The sequence below is a fragment of the Bombina bombina genome, chromosome 8 (genome assembly GCF_027579735.1).
Source record: "Bombina bombina isolate aBomBom1 chromosome 8, aBomBom1.pri, whole genome shotgun sequence".
NCBI classification, from domain to species: domain Eukaryota; kingdom Metazoa; phylum Chordata; class Amphibia; order Anura; family Bombinatoridae; genus Bombina; species Bombina bombina.
Genome location: NC_069506.1, coordinates 127,974,202 through 127,995,858, shown reverse-complemented (window position 1 = coordinate 127,995,858; position 21,657 = coordinate 127,974,202).

Here is a 21,657-nt window from a genome sequence, read left to right as displayed (position 1 = left end):
CCAATAATTTATAAGATCATAAGTGGAGTTTAATCCTGTTCGTATTCTGGTCTTCAACTTGAAGATCCAGAACACTTCCTGTTTCCCCAGGATTTTTTCTCTGTCACCTCCCCATATGGGGGCTGGTATCTTTTCTATCACTGTCCACTTAAAACTGTCAGTATTCCTTCCGTGAGTTTGTACAAAACTTTAAATTAAAATTTACCCTTAGATTTCTTGTCTTGGGCAGAAGAACTCCCTTACCCCAAGTAACAGTGGAGATAATAGAAACCAATGGTAAACCAAGATTTTTACCTTGAAAATAGAGAGATAATAATTTAGTTTTAGACACCATGTCCGCATTCCAAGATTTAAGCTATAAAGCCTTGTAGTTAGATAGGCTAAAGACATGGATTTGACATTGATCTTCATAACATTAAATATAGCATCACAAAGAAAATGATTTGCATGTTGAAGTAAAACAATAATCAGCTAGATTACGAGTTTTGAGCGCTATAGGGAAATTAACAACCGCAACATTTTTTGTGTTAATTCACCTCCCTATAGTGCTGCTATTACAAGTTTTAAAAAGCAGGCTTGTGCGGGCGATATGGTTGCATTGAGCTCCATACCACACCGAAATCAAGCACTGCTTTGACGTGCTCGTGCTCAATTTCCCCATAGACATCAATGGGGAGAGCCGGCAAAAAAAAGCCTAACACCTGCAATCGTGGAAACAAAAGCTCCGTAACGCAGCCCCATTGATGTCTCTGGGGAAATAAAAAGTAATGATTAAACCTAACACCCTAAAATAAACCCCCAAGTCTAAACACCCCTAATCTGCTGCCCCTAATATCGCCGCCACCTACATTAGTTATTAACCCCTAATCTGCCGCCCTTAACATCGCCGCCCCCTACATAAAGTTTTTAAACCCTAATCTGCTGCCCCCGATATCGCCGCCACCGACATACAGTTATTAACCCCTAATCTGCTGCCCCTAACATCGCCTCCACCTACATTACAGTTATTAACCCCTAATCTGCTGCCCCCAATGTGGCCGCCACTATACTAAAGTTATTAACCTAAACCTAACCCTAACGTAACCCTAAGCCTAAGTCTAACCCTAACCCTAAAGTAACCCTAACCCTAAAACCCCCTAACTTAAATATAATTAAAATAAATCTAAATAAACCTTACAGTTATTAACTAAATAATTCCTATTTAAAACTAAATACATACTTACCTGTAAAAAAAACCTAATCTAGCTACAATATAACTAATAGTTATATTGTAGCTATTTTACGGCTAGATTACGAGTTTTGCGGTATGAGTGAAAAAGCAGCGTCAAGGCTCATAACGCTGCTTTTTCACTACCGCTGCTATTATGAGTCTTGCAGGTTTAGGGGCACGCACACTTTTTTGGCCTTAGCGCAAATTAACTTACGCAATTTGCGTAAAGTCTTTTTTCAATGGGACTTCCATAGCGCAGATATTACACGCTTTTTCTGGGAGGCCAAAAAGTGAGCAGTACAGCCTATCCCGCAAGATTCATAACGCATTCTAAAGTCAGAAGTTATGAGTTTTACGCTACAAAGCTGTAACATAAAACTCATAACTAAAGTGCTCAAAAGTACACTAACACCCATAAACTACCTATTAACCCCTAAACCGAGGCCCTCCCGCATCACAAACACTAAAATAAAATTATTAACCCCTAAACCGTCGCACTCCCGCCTCGCAAACACTGGTTAAATATTATTAACCCCTAATCTGCTGTCCCTAACATCGCCTCAACCTACATTACAGTTATTAACCCCTAATCTGCCGTACTCAACGTTGCCGCCACTATACTAAAGTTATTAACCCCTAAGTCTAACCCTAACACCCCCTAACTTAAATATAATTAAAATAAATCTAAATAAAAATTCCTATCATTACCTAAATCATTCCTATTTAAAACTAAATACCTGTAAAATAAACCCTAAGCTAACTACAATATAACTAATAGTTACATTGTAGCTAGTTTAGGGTTTATTTTTATTTTACAGGCAACTTTGTATTTATTTTAACTAGGTAGAATAGTTACTAAATAGTTATTAACTATTTACTAACTACCTAGTTAAAATAAATACAAATTTACCTGTAAAATAAAACCTAACCTGTCTTACAATAAAACCTAACCTTACACTACAATTAAATAAATTAAATTAATGAAATACAATTACCTAAATTACAAAAAAACCACTAAATTACACAAAATAAAAAAAGAAATTATCAGATATTTAAACTAATTACACCTAATCTAAGAGCCCCCCCCCCCCCCCCCAAAAAAAACCTAGCCTACAATAAACTACCAATAGCCCTTAAAAGGGCCTTTTGCGGGGCATTGCCCCAAAGAAATCAGCTCTTTTACCTGTAAAAAAAATACAAACACCCTCCCAACAGTAAAACCCACCACCGACACAACCAACCCCCCAATAAAATCCTAACTAAAAAAACCTAAGCTCCCCATTGCCCTGAAAAGGGCATTTGGATGGGCATTGCCCTTAAAAGGGCATTTAGCTCTTTTTCTATTGCCCAAACCCTAATCTAAAACTAAAACCCACCCAATAAACCCTTAAAAAACCTAACACTAACCCCCGAAGATCGACTTACAGTTTCGGACATCCATCCTCAACAAAACCTAACCTTACACTACAATTAAATTAATTAAATTAATTAAATACAATGACCTAAATTACAAAAAAAAAAACAAATTACACAAAATAAAAAAAGAAATGATCAGATATTTAAACTAATTACACCTAATCTAATAGCCCCCCAAAATAAAAAAAAACCCTAGCCTACAATAAACTACCAATAGCCCTTAAAAGGGCCTTTTGCGGGGCATTGCCCCAAAGAAATCAGCTCTTTTACCTGTAAAAAAATACAAACACCTCCCCCAACAGTAAAACCCACCACCCACACATCCAACCCCCCAAATAAAATCCTAACTAAAAAAACCTAAGCGCCCCATTGCCCTGAAAAGGGCATTTGGATAGGCATTGCCCTTAAAAGGGCATTTAGCTCTTTTTCTATTTCCCAAACCCTAATCTAAAATCCACCCAATAAACCCTTAAAAAACCTAACACTAACCCACGAAGATCGACTTACAGTTTTGATGACCGGACATCCATCCTCAACGAAGCCAGGAGAAGTCCTCAGCAAAGAGGCAAGAAGTCCTGAACGAAGTCAGGAGAAGTCTTCATCCAACCAGCAGAAGTGGTCCTCCAGACAGGCAGAAGTCTTCCTCCAGACGGCATCTTCTATCTACATCCATCCGGCGCGGAGCGGGTCCATCTTCAAGACATCCGGCGCAGAGCATCCTCTTCAAACGAAGTCTTCTTCCTGAATGAATGTTCCTTTAAGTGACGTCATCCAAGATGGCGTCCCTTGAATTCCGATTGGCTGATAGAATTCTATCAGCCAATCGGAATTAAAGGTGAAAAAATCCTATTGGCTGATGCAATCAGCCAATAGGATTGAGCTTCAATCCTATTGGCTGATCCAATCAGCCAATAGGATTGAGCTCGCATTCTATTGGCTGTTCCAATCAGCAAATCGGAATTCAAGGGACGCCATCTTGGATGACGTCACTTAAAAGAACATTCATTCCGGAAGAAGACTTCATTTGAAGAGGATACTCCGCGCTGGATGTCTTGAAGATGGACCCGCTCCGCGCCGGATGGATGAAGATAGAAGATGCCGTCTGGATGAAGACTTCTGCCCGTCTGGAGGACCACTTCTGAAGGCTTGGATGAAGACTTCTCCCGGCTTCGTTGAGGACTTCTTGCCGCTTCGCTGTGACTTCTCCCGGCTTCGTTGAGGATGGATGTCCGGTCTTCAAAACTGTAAACAGATCTTCGGGGGTTAGTGTTAGGTTTTCTTAAGGGTTTATTGGGTGGGTTTTAGTTTTAGATTAGGGTTTGGGCAATAGAAGAGTTAAATGCCCTTTTAAGGGCAATGCCCATCCAAATGCCCTTTTCAGGGCAATGGGGAGCTTAGCTTTTTTTAGTTAGGATTTTATTTGGGGGGTTGGTTGTGTGGGTGGTGGGTTTTACTGTTGGGGGGTGTTTGTATTTTTTTTACAGGTAAAAGAGCTGATTTCTTTGGGGCAAAGCCCCGCAAAAGGCCCTTTTAAGGGATATTGGTAGTTTATTGTAGGCTAGGGATTTTTTTATTTTGGGGGGCTTTTTTATTTTGATAGGGCTATTAGATTAGGTGTAATTAGTTTAAATATCTGATAATTTCTTTTTTTTATTTTGTGTAATTTAGTGTTTGTTTGTTTTTGTAATTTAGGTAATTGTATTTAGACTCGGGGTTGATGTTAGGGTGTTAGGGGTAAACATAAAATTTGTTTTCCCATAGGAATCAATGGGGCTGCCATCCAAAATGGCGTCCCTTAAATTCCTATTGGCTGAAAGATTTCTATCAGCTAATAGGAATTAATAGGAATCAGCCAATAGGATTGAGCTCTCATTCTAGGATGAAAGCTCAATCCTATTGGCTGATTGCAACAGCCAATAGGATTTTTTCCCCTTTAATTCCTATTGGCTGATAGAAATCTTTCAGCCAATTGGAATGTAAGGGACACCATGTTGGATGACGTCACTTAAAGGGAACCTTCAGTTTACAGCGACGACCATAAGAAGAGGATGTTCCGTGCCGGATGTCTTGAAGATGGACCCGCTCCGCGCCGGATGGACAAAGATAGAAGATGCTATCTGTATGAAGACTTCTTCTCGCTTGGATGAGGACTTCGCCTACTGGATGAAGATTGAAGAGGCCGCATGGATGAAGACTTCTTGCCGCTTGGATGAGGACTTCGCCGGCTGGATGAGGATGGATGAGGTTTTTTAAGGGTTTTTTGGGTGGGGTTTTTTTTAGGTTAGGGTTTTGGGCAATGTAAAAGAGCTAAATGCCCTTTTAAGGGCAATGCCCATTCAAATGCCCTTTTCAGGGCAATGTTTAGCTTAGGTTTATTTAGATAGGTTTTTATTTGGGGGGTTTGGTTGGGGGATGGTGGGTTTTACTGTTGGGGGATGTTTGTATTTTTTATTACAGGTAAAAGAGCTGATTTCTTTGGGGCAATGCACTGCAAAAGGCCCTTTTAAGGGCCATTAGCAGTTTAGTGTAGGCTAGGGTTTTTTTATTTTTTTTATTTTGGGGGGGCTTTTTTATTTTGATAGGGCTATTAGATTCGGAGTAATTCGTTTTTATTTTTCATAATTTCGTTTTAAATTTTTTGTAATTTAGTGTTTATTTTTTTTGTAAGTTAGAAAATTGTGTTTTAATAACATATTTTATTTTATTGTAATGTTAATTTTTAGTGTAAGGTAGCTTAGGTTTTATTTTACAGGTAACTTTGTATTTATTTTAACTAGGTAGCTAGTATTTTATTAATATTATTATTATCAGGTATTTGTAGAGTGCCAACAGGTTCTGCAGCGCTATGAACATGGGTGGTATATAAATAAAAAAAGATTACAGGGATCAAATGGGGAGAGAGGGTCCTCCCGAGAGTTGTACTGTTGTAGTTAGCTCTTAAGAAGGTGAAATACAAACAGCTGGGCTCATAGGCTTACATGCTATGGGGTTTTAGGGGATAGCAGTGGAGATAGGAAGGTTAGTGTAGGTTGTAAGCGTCCCTTAATAGTAGAGTCTTCAGGAAACACTTTTAAAGCTTTTAAAACTAGGGGAGATTCTTGTGGAGTGAGGCAGAGAGTTCCAGAAGAGGGGTGCCTGTCTTGAGAAATCTTGTAGATGGGAATGTAAAGAGGTAACAAGAGAGGAGGAGAGGAGATCATGAGCGGAGCAAAGGGGACAGGAGGGAGAGTATCTGGAGACAAGGTCTGAGATGTAGGGGGGAGCAGTGCAATTGAGGGCTTTGTGTGTCAGAGTGAAAATTTTGTGTTTAATCCTGGAGGCAAGGGGAAGCCAGTAAAGGGATTGGCAGAGAGGTGCGGCAGATGAAGAGCGACATGCAAGGAAGATGAGCCTGGCAGAGGCATTCATTATGGATTGTAAAGGAGCTAGGCGGCAGCTAAGGAGACCAGAGAGGACAGAGTTGTAGTAGTCAAGGCGGGAAAGGATGAGAGAGTGAATTAAAATCTTTGTTGTGTCTTGTGTAAGGAAATGTCTAATTTTAGCAATGTTTTTAAGGTGGAAGTGGCAGGCTTTAGCCAAGGACTGAATGTGAGGAGTGAAAGAAAGATCTGAGTCAAGTGTGGAGTTGTCAACAGTTATAGAGACATGAGGGGTGGAAATTTTGGAAGAATGGGGGAAAATAAGGAGCTCAGTTTTGGAGAGATTTAGCATGAGGTAGGGAGAGGGCATCCAAGATGAGATATGAGAGAGACAGTTAGTGACACAGGTTAGCAAGGAAGGAGATAGTTCTCGTGCAGAGAGGTAGATTTGGGTATCGTCGACATACAAATTATAATGAAACCTGTGGGACTTTATTAAGGAACCTAGTGAGGACCTGTAGATTGAGAAGAGAAGGGGACCGAGTACAGAGCCTTGCGGTACCCAACAGAAAGAGGTAACAGGGCAGAGGATACCCCAGAGAAGGCTACACTAAAGGTACGGTTAGACAGATAGAAAGAGAACCAAGAGAGAGCTGTGTCACAGATGCCGAAGGATTGGAGGGTATGGAGCAAAAGAGTGTGGTCAACAGTATCAAAGGCTGCAGACAGATCAAGGACGATAAGTAGAGAGAAGTGGCCTTTTGATTTTGCTGTAAGTAGATTGTTGGTAACCTTAACAATTGCTGTCTCTGTTGAGTGAAGGGGCGAAATCCAGATTGCAGTGGGTCAAGGAGGGAGTTTAATGTAAGGAAATGGGATAGATGTGCATATACTAGCTTTTCAAGAAGCTTTGAGGCAAGAGGTAGTAGGGAAATAGGGCAGTAGTTGGATGGGGAGGTTGGATCGAGAGAAGGTTTTTTGAGGATGGGTGTAACTAATGCATATTTAAGAGATGTGGAAACTATACCAGTGCTGAGGGAGAGGTTGAAGATGTGTGTGAGTATAGGGGTAAGGGTAAAAGAGAGGGAGGGGAGTAGTTGTGAGGGGATGGGGTTGAGTGGATTGGTAGTGAGGTAAGAGGATAGTATAAGGGCAGAAACTTCATCCTCTGTAACAGGAGCAAAAGAGCTAAATTTATGGCTATGTGGGGTTTGGATGATTTGAGCTGATTTCATTTCTGATGGAGTCGATTTTGTTGTTGAAGTAGCTGGCAAAATCTTGGGCTGAGAGGAAGGTTGTGGTGGGAAGTGGGGGTGGGTGTAGAAGAGTATTGAATGTGGAGAACAGACGTTTTGGAATTGAAGAAAGAGTAGAGATAAGAGTAGAGAAGTAATGTTGCTTATATAGATTAAGGGCAGAATAGTAAGACTTCAAGATGAACTTATAGTGAAGAAAGTCAGCAGAACTCCGAGATTTCCTCCAGTGTCACTCAGCAGTACGGGAACATTTGCGTAGGTACCGTGTCAGAGGAGTATGCCAGGGCTGAGGATGAGTGTATGTTTTCGGAGCTATGGTAGGTGGGGCCAGGTTATCAAGGACAGATGTAAGGGTGGAGTTATAGTTGCAGATGGATTCATCAGGACAGAAAAAGGAGGGGATGGAAGAGAGAAGAGGTTTGAGAGAGCTAGCGAGCTGTTGCTTATCTAGTGACTTGATTCTTCTGTGAAGTTTAGTGTGAGGGGTAGAAGGAGGGAGAGTTGTAGGGAGAGAGGTGATGGTATAAGTGAGGAGGTGGTGGTCAGAAAGAGGAAAACGTGAGTTTGAGATAGTGCATCGATAACTGAAAATCAGATCAAGGGAGTGACCATCTTTGTGAGTGGGAGAGTCAGTCCATTGTGACAGGCCAAAAGAGGAAGTGAGTTGCAGAAGTTGTTTTGCAGAGGAGGCAGAGGGATTATCAACAGGAAGGTTGAAGTCACCGAGAATGAGGGCAGGAGTATCCGAGGATAGGAAGTAAGGTAGCCAGGTGGCAAAGTGATCTAGAAATAGAGTTGCGAAGCCAGGGGGTGGTATATGACTGCAACGTGTATAGAGAGGGGAGAGAATAAGTGAATCATCTGTGTGAAGAAAATGTGAGGGAAGAGAAGGGATGTATTTGTTGAAAGGTGTAATGAGAGGAAAGTAAAATACCAACACCACCTCCTTGTCTATTGTCAGACCTAGGAGTGTGGCTGAAGTGGAGACCCCCATGTGACAGTGAAGCAGAGGAAGCAGTGTCTGAAGGAGAGAGCCAGGTTTCTGTGAGAGCCAGAAGATAACGCAAAACTCGTAATCTATCTGATAGTTAGATAATTCAGAATCTGAAGATAACTGCTGTGCTTAACTGTCCAACCAAAAAGTATAAGCATCAGCAACATCAGCCATAGATATAACAGGTCTAAGAATATAGCCAGTATGTAATTATTCCCTTCAAATTCAAAATCGGCCATAGGTAAAGGAAAAAATAATTAAACCTAGAAGAAGAGTTAAAAAAAGTACCAGGCTTAGATCATTCTTTAGCAATCACATTAGAGATAGTGAGGCCTAGTTATATAGTTTAAATTAAACTATATTAAACTAATAATTAATCTACCCTAACTACTAGACGAAAATTACATTAAACTATATTTAACTATTAATTAATCTACCCTAACTATTAGACTAAAATTACATTAAACTATATTAAACTAATAATTAATCTACCCTAACTGTTATACTAAAATTACATTAAACTACAAATTAAATTAAATATATTATATAGTTAAAACCTAACCCTACTCAAATAATTTAAATCTAATATTAAAAATAAGTTACAAAAAACTAACAACTAAGTTACAAAAAATAACAAACACTAAGGTGCAAAAAAAAATAAACACTAAATTACACAAAATAAAAAATAAATGATCAAATATTTAAACTAATTACACCTAATCTAAGAGCCCTATGAAAATAAAAAAAGCCCCCCAAAATAAATAATAAAACCTAGCCTACAATAAACTACCAATGGCCTTAAAAGGGCCTTTTGCGGGGCATTTCCCCAAAGAAATCAGCTCTTTTACCTGTAAATAAAAAATACAAATACCCCCCAACAGTAAAACCCACCACCCACACAACCAACCCCCCAGCCAAGCGGGCCGACGTCTTCATCCAAACGGGCAGAAGTCTTCATCCAGGCGGCATCTTCTATCTTCATCCATCCGGCGCGGAGCGGCTCCATCTTCAAGACATCCGACGCGGAGCATCCTCTTCTTTGGACGTCTTCTTCAACAATGAATGTTCCTTTAAATGAAGACATCCAAGATGGCGTCCCTTAGATTCCCATTGGCTGATAGAAATCTATCAGCCAATCGGAATTAAGGTTGAAAAAAATCCTATTGGCTGATCCAATCAGCCAATAGGATTGAGCTTGCATTCTATTGGCTGATTGGAATACCTAATAGAATGCTAACTCAATCCTATTGGCTGATTGGATCAGCCAATAGGATGAAAGCTCAATACTATCGGCTGATTGCAACAGCCAATAGGATTTTTTCAACCTTAATTCCGATTGGCTGATAGAATTATTGGGTGGGTTTTAATTTTAGATTAGGGTTTGGGCTTTTGAAAAAGAGCTAAATGCCCTTTTAAAGGCAATGCCCATACAAATGCCCTTTTCAGGGCAATGGGGAGCTTAGGTTTTTTAGATTAGGTTTTTATTTGGGGGGTTGGTTGTGTGGGTGGTGGGTTTTACTGTTTGGGGGGTATTTGTATTTTTTATTTACAGGTAAAAGAGCTGATTTATTTGGGGCCCTTTTTTAAGGGCCATTGGTAGTTTATTGTAGGCTAGGGTTTTTTTTTATTTTGGGGGGGCTTTATATTTTCATAGGGCTCTTAGATTAGGTGTAATTAGTTTAAATATTTGATAATTTATTTTTTATTTTGTGTAACTTAGTGTTTATTTTTTTTTGTAACTTAGTGTTTGTTATTTTGTGTAACTTAGTTGTTAGTTTTTTGTAATTTTTAATAGTAGATTTAAATTATTTGAGTAGGGTTAGGTTTTTAACTATATAATATATTTAATTTGTAGTTTAATGTAATTTTAGGGGTTAGGGTAGATTAATTATTAGTTTAATATAGTTTAATGTAATTTTAGGGGTTAGGGTAGATTAATTATTAGTTTAATATAGTTTAATTTAAATCTAAAGGTATGTTTAAATTTATTATTATAAATTTATTATAAGATAGGGATGAGTTAATATTTAATATAAAGCGGGTTGTTAGGTTTAGGGGTTAATAGGTTAATTTAGTTTATGGCGATGTGGGGGGCTGGCGGTTTAGGGGTTAATAGGTTTAGTAAGTGGTAGTGATGTGGGAGGCCTGGGGTTTAGTGGTTAATACATTTATTTAGTTGTGGTGGGCTCCGGGAGTGGCGGGATAGGGGTTAATAACATTATGTAGGTGGCGGCGGTGGCGGGCGGCAGATTAGGGATTAATAAGTATAATGTAGGTGGCGGTGATGTCGGGGGCGGCAGATTAGGGGTTAATAAGTATAATGTAGGTGGCGGCGATGTCAGGGCGGCAGATTAGGGGTGTTTAGACTCGGGGCTTATGTTAGGGTGTTAGGTGTAAACATAACTTTTATTCTCCCATAGGAATCAATGGGATATCGGGCAGCAGCGAACATGAGCTTTCGCTGCTTTCAGACTCCCATTGATTCCTATGGCATCCGCTGCCTTCAGGGCGGTGGATTGAAAACCAGGTACGCTGGGCCGAAATAGTGGCGAGTGTACCTGGTAGATATTTGATAACTAGCAAAAGTAGTCAGATAGTGCCGAATTTGCATTCGGAGCATCTGTAATGACGTAAGCATCGGTCTGTGTCGGACTGAGACCGGCGGATCGTATGTTACGTCACAGATTTCAACTTTTGTCGGTCTGTAGGCTTTGATAAATAAGGGGAATCAGGCTCTCCACAATTACGCTGCGGAATTCCAGCGTATTTGCGGTTGACGGCTTGATAAATAGGCCTCAGCATCTGGAATAGGAAATACTTCAGGAGTAATAACAGTAATCTTAAAGGGACAGTCTAGGCCAAAATAAACTTTCATGATTCAGATAGGGCATGCCATTTTAGACAATTTTCCAATTTACTTTTATCAACAATTTTGCTTTGTTCTCTTGGTATTCTTAGTTGAAAGCTTAACCTAGGAGGTTCATATGCTAATTTCTTAGACCTTGAAGGCCACCTCTTTTCAGAATGCATTTTAACAGTTTTTCACCACTAGAGGGTGTTAGTTCACGTGTTTCATATAGATAACACTGTGCTCGTGCACGTGAAGTTATCTGGGAGCAGGCACTGATTGGCTAAAACGCAAGTCTGTCAAAAGAACTGAAATAAAGGGGCAGTTTGCAGAGGCTTAGATACAAGATAATCACAGAGGTTAAAAGTATATTAATATAACTGTGTTGGTTATGCAAAACTGGGGAATGGGTAATAAAGGGATTATCTATCTTTTAAAACAATAAAAATTCTGGTGTAGACTGTCCCTTTAAATATATAATTTAGACAGTTCCTAGCTTTATTATCAGGAGGTTTAGACTCCTCAATACCCAAAGTAAAAGAGAACGAATGTATTCTATCTTAAATAAAAAAGATTTGTCTATATCTGTCTCTGACATGGCATCCTCTGAATCAGAGGAATCCCCATCAGTAGAGGAAACGTTAGTATGCTGAAGGTCAGAACTTAAAGGGACATGAAACCCAATTTTTTTATTTCATGATTTAGAAAGAGCATGTCATTTTAAACAACTTTCTAATTTACTTCTATTATCTAATTTGCTTCATTCTCATGATATCACTTGCTGATAAGCATATCTAGATATGCTCAGTAGCTGCTGATTGGTTGCTGCACATAGAGGCCTTGTGTGATTGGCTCACACATGTGCATTGCTATTTCTTCAACAAAGGATATCTAAAGAATTGAGCAAATTAGATAATAGAAGTAAATTGGAAAGTTGTTTAAAATTGCATGCCCTATCTGAATCATGAAAGTTTAATTTTGACTAGACTGTCCCTTTAATTCACTAGGTTTAGGAAAATGTTGCAAAACCCTTTACATTTATTTGAAGGCGGAATAGCAGTCATTTCCTTCTCTATAGCTGCAGCTATAAAATCTTTCATTTCTGCAGAAATGCTATGTACATTAGACTGAGATGAAATAACACTGGGTGCATTTGTACTCATAGATATATTAAGAATTTAGATCAGCCTTTTTACAACAAACACACTTAGCTTTGGTAGATACGTGTTCAGGCAGCTCAAATCCTATGGTAACATCAGAGGCAGGTTCAGTTTAAGACATAATTGCAAAAAAACTAAATTTGAAAAACTAAATTAATTCAGAAAATGTATATCTATGCTCCTATATATGATATATATAACAGGTTTGAGAGAATGGGAAACAGAGCGAATATTTATAAAAAAGAAAACTAATTCAGAAAATAATGCTGCAAGAAAGTTCTCTAAGCGCTTTCTGAGAGCACTGAATGAGCTGGGGCGGAGCTTATAACGGCAAATTTGGCAAGAAATTTTGCCGACTAAAAAAATGGTGGGTTTAGTGTCCCTTTAACTCACCACTTGTAATATGAGCACAATTAGCATGCATACTTGAATACTTGCAAACATATCAAAAAGGCCATTTTGGTACTTTTATCAAGTGCCTTTAGGTGCCGAATTCAATGTGTAAAATTACTTTGACCTGTTAACCTGTTGAAAAGTATCAGAAAATGGATTGTGATTTCCAAAAAAAAATTCGGCACCATGTTAAAAAATAGGGCTTTTATCAAAGAGCTAAAAACATACTTGTGGATCAGCGAAATAGCTGAAAATTCAATATTCTGATTTGAGTCTAAATGAAAAGTGCTGTCTAAAGACTGGAAACCTGGCCACAACAAATCAGCCAACAGATTGTAATTGACATCTCAATTAGCTAGGATTCTGTATATTCTTATTTAGGCCCTGATGATCAAAGATGCTCCAGCTTGGAGAAAAATTGTAGATCAGGTTTCACAGGGGTTAAAATCACTAATTGCTCAAAAGAAAAATGGCGGAACTCTCCAGCACTGTGAGATCTCCATAATTTCTGTATCTGAAGGAAAAGAGCACTGCATGATATGATAGTTTTGTTACAATTATACTTTGTGCATTATATTTTATATTATATTTTATATTACTTTATATTTCAGATTTAGTCCTTTCAGTATTATTACATTCAAAGGGGCAGTCTACTCCAGAATTTGTATTGTTTAAAAAGATAGATAATCCCATTTACCATGTTTTGCATAACCATATGGTTATAGAGATATACTTTTTACATCTGTGATTACCTTGTATCCAAGCCTCTGCAGACTGCCCCCTTATTCAGTTCTTTTGATAGACTTGCATTTTAGCCAATCAGTGCTGACTCATAAATAACTCCATGGGAGTGAGCACAATGTTATCAATATGGCACACATGAACTTGTGCTGTCTAGCTGTAAAAAAAACTGTCAAAATGCAGATAAGAGGCAGCCTTCAAGGGTTTAGAAATTAGCATATGAGCCTACATAGGTTTAGATTTCAACAAAGAATACCAAGAGAACAAAGCAAATTTGATGATAACAGTAAATTGGAAAGTTTTTAAAATTGCAAGCCATATCTGAATCATGAAAGTTTAATTTTGACTAGACTGTCCCTTTAAAGGGACAGTCGACTCAAGAAATGTTATTGTTAAAAAAAATAGATAATCCCTTTATTACCCATTTCCCAGTTTTGCATAGCCAACATGGTTATATTAATACACTTTTTACCTCTGTGATTACCTTGTATCTAAGACCTATCTAAGATACCTTGTATCAGCTCCCTGATCACATGACTTTTTATTTATTATCTATTGACTTTTTGTCCATTTGGCATTTTATCCAATTAGTGCAGTGTCTGCCACAACCCATGGGCGTGAGTACAATGATATCTATATGGCTCACATGAACTAGCACTCCCCTGTTGTGAAAGCTAATAAAAAAGCATGTGATAAGAGGCTGTCTTTAGTGGCTTAGAAACAGGCAGAAAATGAGAGGTTTAATTGTTATAAAGTATATTAATATAAAAATGTTGGTTGTGCAAAGCTGGAGAATGGGTAGTAAAGGCATTATCTATATTTTACATTATTATTATATACATTTTGGTGTTGACTGTCCTTTTAAGCTTTGTGCTTTCTATTTTTTATTTTAATACTATAGATTTTGATTTAGATCCAGCAGTGATTTTACAAAATCTGATTATGTTTTGAAAGTTTCTGTGTTACTTTAACAAATTAGGGCCATACTTTGTATATTTCTGCGTATATTTTACAAATTATATTAAACTTGTATTTTCGCTATTGTAAACTAAAACTGACAATTTCAAAAAGTGGGAGGGACAGGGCAGTTCTCTGGGCTGAACAGGGGAGTTTCTAGGTTATGTCTGAAGCTCTCTCCCAATTTCTGATAAATTATATAAGCATTTCAAACAAACTGGTCTGACTGATTTATCTCATCAGCTGTAGTATGCAGGTGAAGTTTGCTCAAAATTCACAATGCACTTATTTTAACTAAAAGAAAAGTAATATATGCTAAAATACAGACAAAAGCAAGTTAAATTGTAGTAAAAACATTTCTGTTTAATTTGTAATTGATGCAAACTGAGCCTTTATATCAGCCCCAGGTGTTCTCCAGTTACCTTCTCTATGAAATTTTGTATCCCAGAGAGCTTTACTACTTTCCATGAAAGGCATCTCTCTGGGACTTTAAGGTTCTGCTCCTTTTCTTAGAAAATTCAATGAGTTCAGGCCCTGTGAAGCCTGCATGATAATTTCTCTCCAAATTAGAGCATGTTTGATTTCCTGTCCCATAGAAAGTAATCTGGGAAACTGAATCTGACAGTTATACAGTTTTATTTTAAATAGAAGAAATGCAACGTCATTTGTAAAAGATACACATGAATATACAAAGTGTGAAACTTATTTGTTATAGTTACACAAAAACTGTGAAAGCATCAGTATTTGTAAAATCACAATCCTAGATACAAAGTTCAAAGTTTAAATGTAATAAAATGTAATCTGAAGTGCAAAGTAATACAGAATATAAAGCACAAAGTGTAAATGAAGCAGAACTGTCATATCATGCAGTGCTATATTGCAATAGGCTTGTCTCTCCATCACAAAAATGTAGGGAATGCCCCTAGGAGAAGTTTAGTAAAATAAGCCTTTTGAAAATTCGCATTTCACTTATAGGAAGCGTATAAGTGAAACGCGACCGCGTCAGGGGCTTCGTGTTCATTTTAAACTGCACTCTGTTAACTTTAGACTATCTACTAATTGATATTTTTATTTTTTGTTGTAACATTTGGGGCATATTGTGGGAAGGATGGGGAAGGGATATATAGCATATTTAGTGTAAAAAAAAGTGGCTTATCTACCCTAATATTGGGCAATACAGGACACAGTTCCTAAATAGAGGCTCTTACATTTACCTAATATCGTTGATTTTTCCCCTCCTCCTCATATGTGATAGATAACCTAAAATCAGCAACATTGAAGTACTTTATACAAGTCAGTTACAGAGTTGTGTTTTTAACTATTTTTCTGGCACGCTACATACAATTTCTATTTATGCTGCCTTCTTTAACTATAACTAGTAAAAGTTCAATTTTAAGTGGAAAAATATATACTTTATGTGTAGAAAGAGCATACTTTTCCCTATTATCTTAATAGGGTTTTCCCTTGATTTAAATGTTGTAATATGCTCTAAGCACACTCCCAGCCAGTTACCTCTTTCTATAATATAGACAACAAGGTGAGCTGGGAGAAAATAGAATTTTTGCCTTTTCCAGCAAATCTGGGATCACTTCTCTTTGTTTTGTTATATCCCTTTAAGGAGTAGAGACCTAAACTTTCAGATACCTGGTAGCTATAGCTATGCTTTCCTGGGGAAATTCTAGGACAAACAGAGCAGATAGGGTGAATAAAGAATAACTTCACAGTTTCACAGTGTTATCTAAAGTGGCCCAAATACAAACATATTCCTTAGGTACAATTGAGGATGTAGAAAAAAAAATTGTCAGAGAAAAAAAAAAATATTCAACAGGATAAAGGATTAGAAAACCATGTCATTAGTTTGTGTATTTTAAAAATCTGGGAACTAAAAAGGTCCTGAAAAAAAGTAATCATCTATTCGGCCTAACCTGGAAGCCCATATTCAAGGACAAAACCTCTCTCAGCCAGATTAAAAAATAGGTTTGTAATAGAATAAAAAATGTCACTCCTGGTTGTCTAGGTAATAAAAAACAGCACTTTCAGTTATTCCTGCATTTCTAAATATCTCTCCCCTTTTGCTTTTTTATATTAATCTGTGATTCAAAAACCTTCACTTCCCCCCAGAAGTAATGTTACAAGACACCCCCCCCCCCCCCCCCGCTAGTTGTGGGCTTATATCATTTCATTTCTTCAATCAGTGCCTCATTCTTTTTCTCTTGGCCTTTCATGATTTATCCAGGTAAATGTGAAATAATCTACTCTCTCTTCAGGAAGCCACTACTGAGGGTAAACTAAAGCGACTCAGTGCCTTCTATTTAGATAAATGTAGTCTGTTCCATGGTTCTGGAATATTTATATAAATCTAATTTGCTGTGCTGACACTGTGTATGACTATGAAATAAAAAAAAAATATATATATACGTATTAAAAAATGTATTTTATTGGCATTCATCCCCGGAGAAGGCGTTAGAACGCTACTGCTCTACCAAATCACTTTATAGAACGTTTAGAATAAATTGAGAGAGGCAAAAAGGTATTAACAATGAATCCACTGAGGAGGAGCAGTTAGATGGAGAGGGACATGGAAAGCTAAATAACGTGCATTTGATTGCCAGGGATGTGGTTTGTGATTTATTTTTTTAATGTAAACACACTATAGAGTCACTGTAGTCGTTTAGCTTCATCTATACTATCAACAGTTCATAAATTTGTTTTTTTTTACCACTAAAATTGAAAATATTTTCATGCAATCTCTCAGCAGCACACAACCATATATAGATAAAGATAATCTTTCTCACCAAAATTTCTTATTTCCTATCTGATTTATTGCCTCAGAAATATTTTTTATGCTTTTTTTTTTTTTTACACAGCCTTGTAAATTTTGAATAATATCTTGTTCTATGCAAACACTAATCTTTATCTAAACAAGATCTTTTGCATCCTTTACCAACAAGAATTCTGATTTTTCCCCATCTTTAAAGGGGTGGTAAAGTAAAAAAATGAAGCTTTCATGATTCAAACATAGCATTCAATTTTGAACAACTTTTCAATTTACATACTTTGTGAGAGAAAAAAACAAACCATCCAGACAACTATAAAATCTCAGATGGCATCCAGAATTAAAACTCTTTTAACAGAACAAATGCAGGACAGGAACCACCAGTATCAAGGGGACATCAGATTATGGTAATAGTCCAGGTAATCATCATGATATCAGGCAAGACCCTGGTCAAACTTTTGGAGCTGGGATGAACCAGAAGAGACAGACGCCAACATAAAACAAAACTGCCTCACAAAAAAGCCTGAAATACCTGGAATGATCTATGAATATTTATTTTATTACATTTTTTTTGCTTCTGACATATTTTAAAAAATAAAAAAAATTTGGCGGCATTTTAATTTTTGGCACAATTTTTACCCCGGGAAAATTTCAGGAGTGAGGAGTGGACGATCGGAGGCACAGGTGACAGGCACAGCACTTAAGCATCATGCTATGATCTGAATGATTGGGGGATATACACAATTATTCTCCAATCATTCGGCTCTTGCAAGGCTAAGAGGGTGGTGACTGGTGATGAGGGGGGAGGAGGCGGAGCACCTGAAGGTGGGAGCAGTGAGAGGTCGGTTACTCAGTCCAGTCAGTGAGGAGCACAGAGCGAGTGGGTAACTGTGGTTGTTGCAGCAGCATTCAGAGACAGAAAGAGTGGGAGTGTGTGGGACCGACCGAGGAGGAGACGGGAGTAGTCAGGGGCTGGCTGCCTGCCTGGGCCTGGGCGGTTTCTGTTGCAGACTGCAAACAGTTGATATATATTGGTGGCACTAAGCAGAGGAGCGAGCTAAGACAGTGTCAGATCAGATGATATATAAGATTAGAAGAACTACTACTCAGTCTCTCTCTTCCCATTTTCCCTACTAGTAAACACTGCCTCGCATGTACATAAAAATTACAATACCGGCTCTCACGTCTCTGACCTGCCAGATAATGATTGTCAATTGATAGGCTTTGATTTTTAGATGCAATGCAACCAATGAATGCATAATAAAAATTATAATATATATATATTACAAATCGATAGGTATTAAAAATAATCGACTAGATTATGAGTCTTGCGTTAGCCTTAAAGTGATGGTAAACCTAACTATAGTTGAGTTAATATTTTAGAAGTATTACTTAATATAAGCACAGTGATGCTTTTGTTTTTTTTAAATATACTTTTTTTCTTATAAAATTTTCATTTATAAATGCGCTCTGTTACCTGTTCCCTGACTGCCTCCCTGTTAGAATTTCAGAAATCTCTGTTTGATTGACAGGTGCATCATCCAATCGGGACTGCACCATACACCCTATGTAAATCTGGTATTAGCACGCTCCCGTGCTTGGAGTTTTCAATGACATCAGCAGAACTTCAACTGCGCAAGTGCAGTTGCAGCCACAATCTCGCCGCTGCTTATAGTAACACACTACATTACCCTGTCACTGCTTGGTGAAAAGTTTAAACGGTGCAGTAATAATTTTTAATTTAATAGCACTTTTATTTGCTGGTACTTAGATAATAATAAGTTGAGGGGGGGCGGCTCATGGGGGGATTCTTTAGTACTGTCTTCTGCGCTGCTGTAAACAGTGAATTTGTGAAAGATACTGACAGGGTAATGTAGTGTTTTACTATAAGCAGCGGCGAGATTGTGGCTGCAACTGAACTTGCGCAATTGAAGTTCTGCTGATGCCATTGAAAACTCCAAGCACGGGAGCGTGCTAATACTAGATTTACATAGGGCGTATGGTGCAGTCCCGATTGGATGATGCACCTGTCAATCAAACAGAGATTTCTGAAATTCTAACAGGGAGGCAGTCAGGGAACAGGTAACGGGCGCATTTATAAATGAAAATTTTATAAGAAAAAAAGTATATTTAAAAAAACAAAAGCATCACTGTGCTTATATTAAGTAATACTTCTAAAATATTAACTCAACTATAGTTAGATTTACCATCACTTTAAAAAGCAGCGTTGAGAGGTCCCAATGCTGCTTTTTAACGCCCGCTGGTATTACGAGTCTTGCAGGTACAGGTGTACCACTCACTTTTTTGGTCAGACTCGAAAATACCACAAATCCACTTACGTCAATTGCGTATCCTATATTTTCAATTGCACTTGCATAACGCCGGTATTATGAGTCTTCCAAAAAGTGAGCGGTACAGCCTCTCCTGTCAAGACTGATACCGCATTTAAAAGTCAGTAGTTAAGAGTTTTATGGGCTAACGCCGTAGTATAAAACTCTTAACTAAAGTGCTCAAAAGTACACTAACACCCATAAACTACCTATTAATCCCTAAACCGAGCCCCCCCCCCCCCCCCCCCGAACATCGCAAACACTAAAAAATATTTTTTAACCCCTAATCTGCCGAACCGGACATCGCCGCCACTATAAAAAATATATTAACCCCTAAACCGCCGCCCTCCCGCATCGCAAACACTAGTTAAATTTTATTAACCCCTAATCTGCCATCCCTAACATCGCCGACACCTGCCTACATTTATTAACCCCTAATCTGCAGCCCCCAACGTCGCCGCAACTATATTAAATGTATTAACCCCTAAATCTAATTCTAACCCTAACCCTAACCCCCCCAACTTAAATATAATTTAAATATATCTAAATAAAATTACTACAATTCACTAAATAATTCCTATTTAAAACTAAATACCTATAAAATAAATCATAAGATAGCTACAATATAACTAATAGTTACATTGTATCTATCTTAGGGTTTATTTTTATTTTACTGGCAAGTTTGTATTTATTTTAACTAGGTAGAATAGTTATTAAATAGTTATTAACTATTTAATAGCTACCTAGTTAAAATAAATTCAAATTTACCTGTAAAATAAATTCTAACCTAAGTTACAATTACACCTAACACTACACTATAATTAAATTAATTACCTAAACTAAATACAATTAAATACAATTTAAAAAAATTATCTAAAGTACGAAAAAAAACACACTATATTACAGAAAATAATAAAATAATTACAAGTTTTTTAAACTAATTACACCTAATCTAATCCCCCTAATAAAATAAAAATCCCCCAAAAATAATAAAAAGCCCTACCCTATACTAAATTACAAATAGCCCTTAAAAGGGCCTTTTGCGGGGCATTGCCCCAAAGTAATCAGCTCTTTTACCTGTAAAAAAAAGTACAATACCCCCCCAACATTAAAACCAACCACCCACACACCAACCCTACTCTAAAACCCACCCAATACCCCCTTAATAAAACCTAACACTAACCCCTTGAAGATCACCCTACCTTGAGAAGTCTTCACCCAACCGGGCCGAAGTCCTCAACGATGCCAGGCAAAGTGGTCCTCCAGACGCGCAGAAGTCTTCATCCAAGCTGGGAAGAAGAGGTCCTCCAGACGGGCAGAAGTCTTCATCCAGGCGGCATCTTCTATCTTCATCCATCCGGCGTGGAGCAGCTCCATCTTCAAGACATCCGACGCGGAGCATCCTCTTCAAACGAAGTCCAACTGAAGAATGAAGGTTCCTTTAAATGACGTCATCCAAGATGGCATCCCTTCATTTCCGATTGGCTGATAGAATTCTATCAGTCAATCGGAATTAAGGTAGAAAAAATCCTATTGGCTGATGCAATCAGCCAATAGGATTGAAGTTTAATCCTAGTGGCTGATCCAATCAGCCAATAGGATTGAGCTTGCATTCTATTGGCTGATTGGATGCTCAATCCTATTGGCTGATTGCATCAGCCAATAGGATTTTTTCTACCTAAATTCCGATTGACTGATAGAATTCTATCAGCCAATCGAAATAGAAGGGATGCCATCTTGGATTACATCATTTAAAGGAACCTTCATTCTTCAGTTGGACTTCGTTTGAAGAGGATGCTCCGCGTCGGATGTCTTGAAGGGACATGTTCTAAAACTTCCTATAATCAGAGCTCAAGACACATGGACACTCCTGAGCGGTCCTAATACAATAATAGAAGTACAATAATAGAAGTACATTGTATTTATTAATTGTATGTGCTACCTGGATCATGAAAGTCTGTAAATGATAAGCTCTTTGAAGTTAAAGGGATATTCCAGCCAAAATTGGAAACCACATGGGTGCATTTCGGTATTAAACAGAAGCAATTTTGTAATATACATGCATTAGCAAAAATGCTTCTAATAAAAGCTATAGCTGTTTCAAAAGTGTATTTAAGTATGCACCGTGCACCAACATTTTAAACACAACACTTGTTCGGAGAGCCTAAGGTGCTTGTGCCATCTGGTAATGACTCAATTTGAACAAGAAAATGGGCA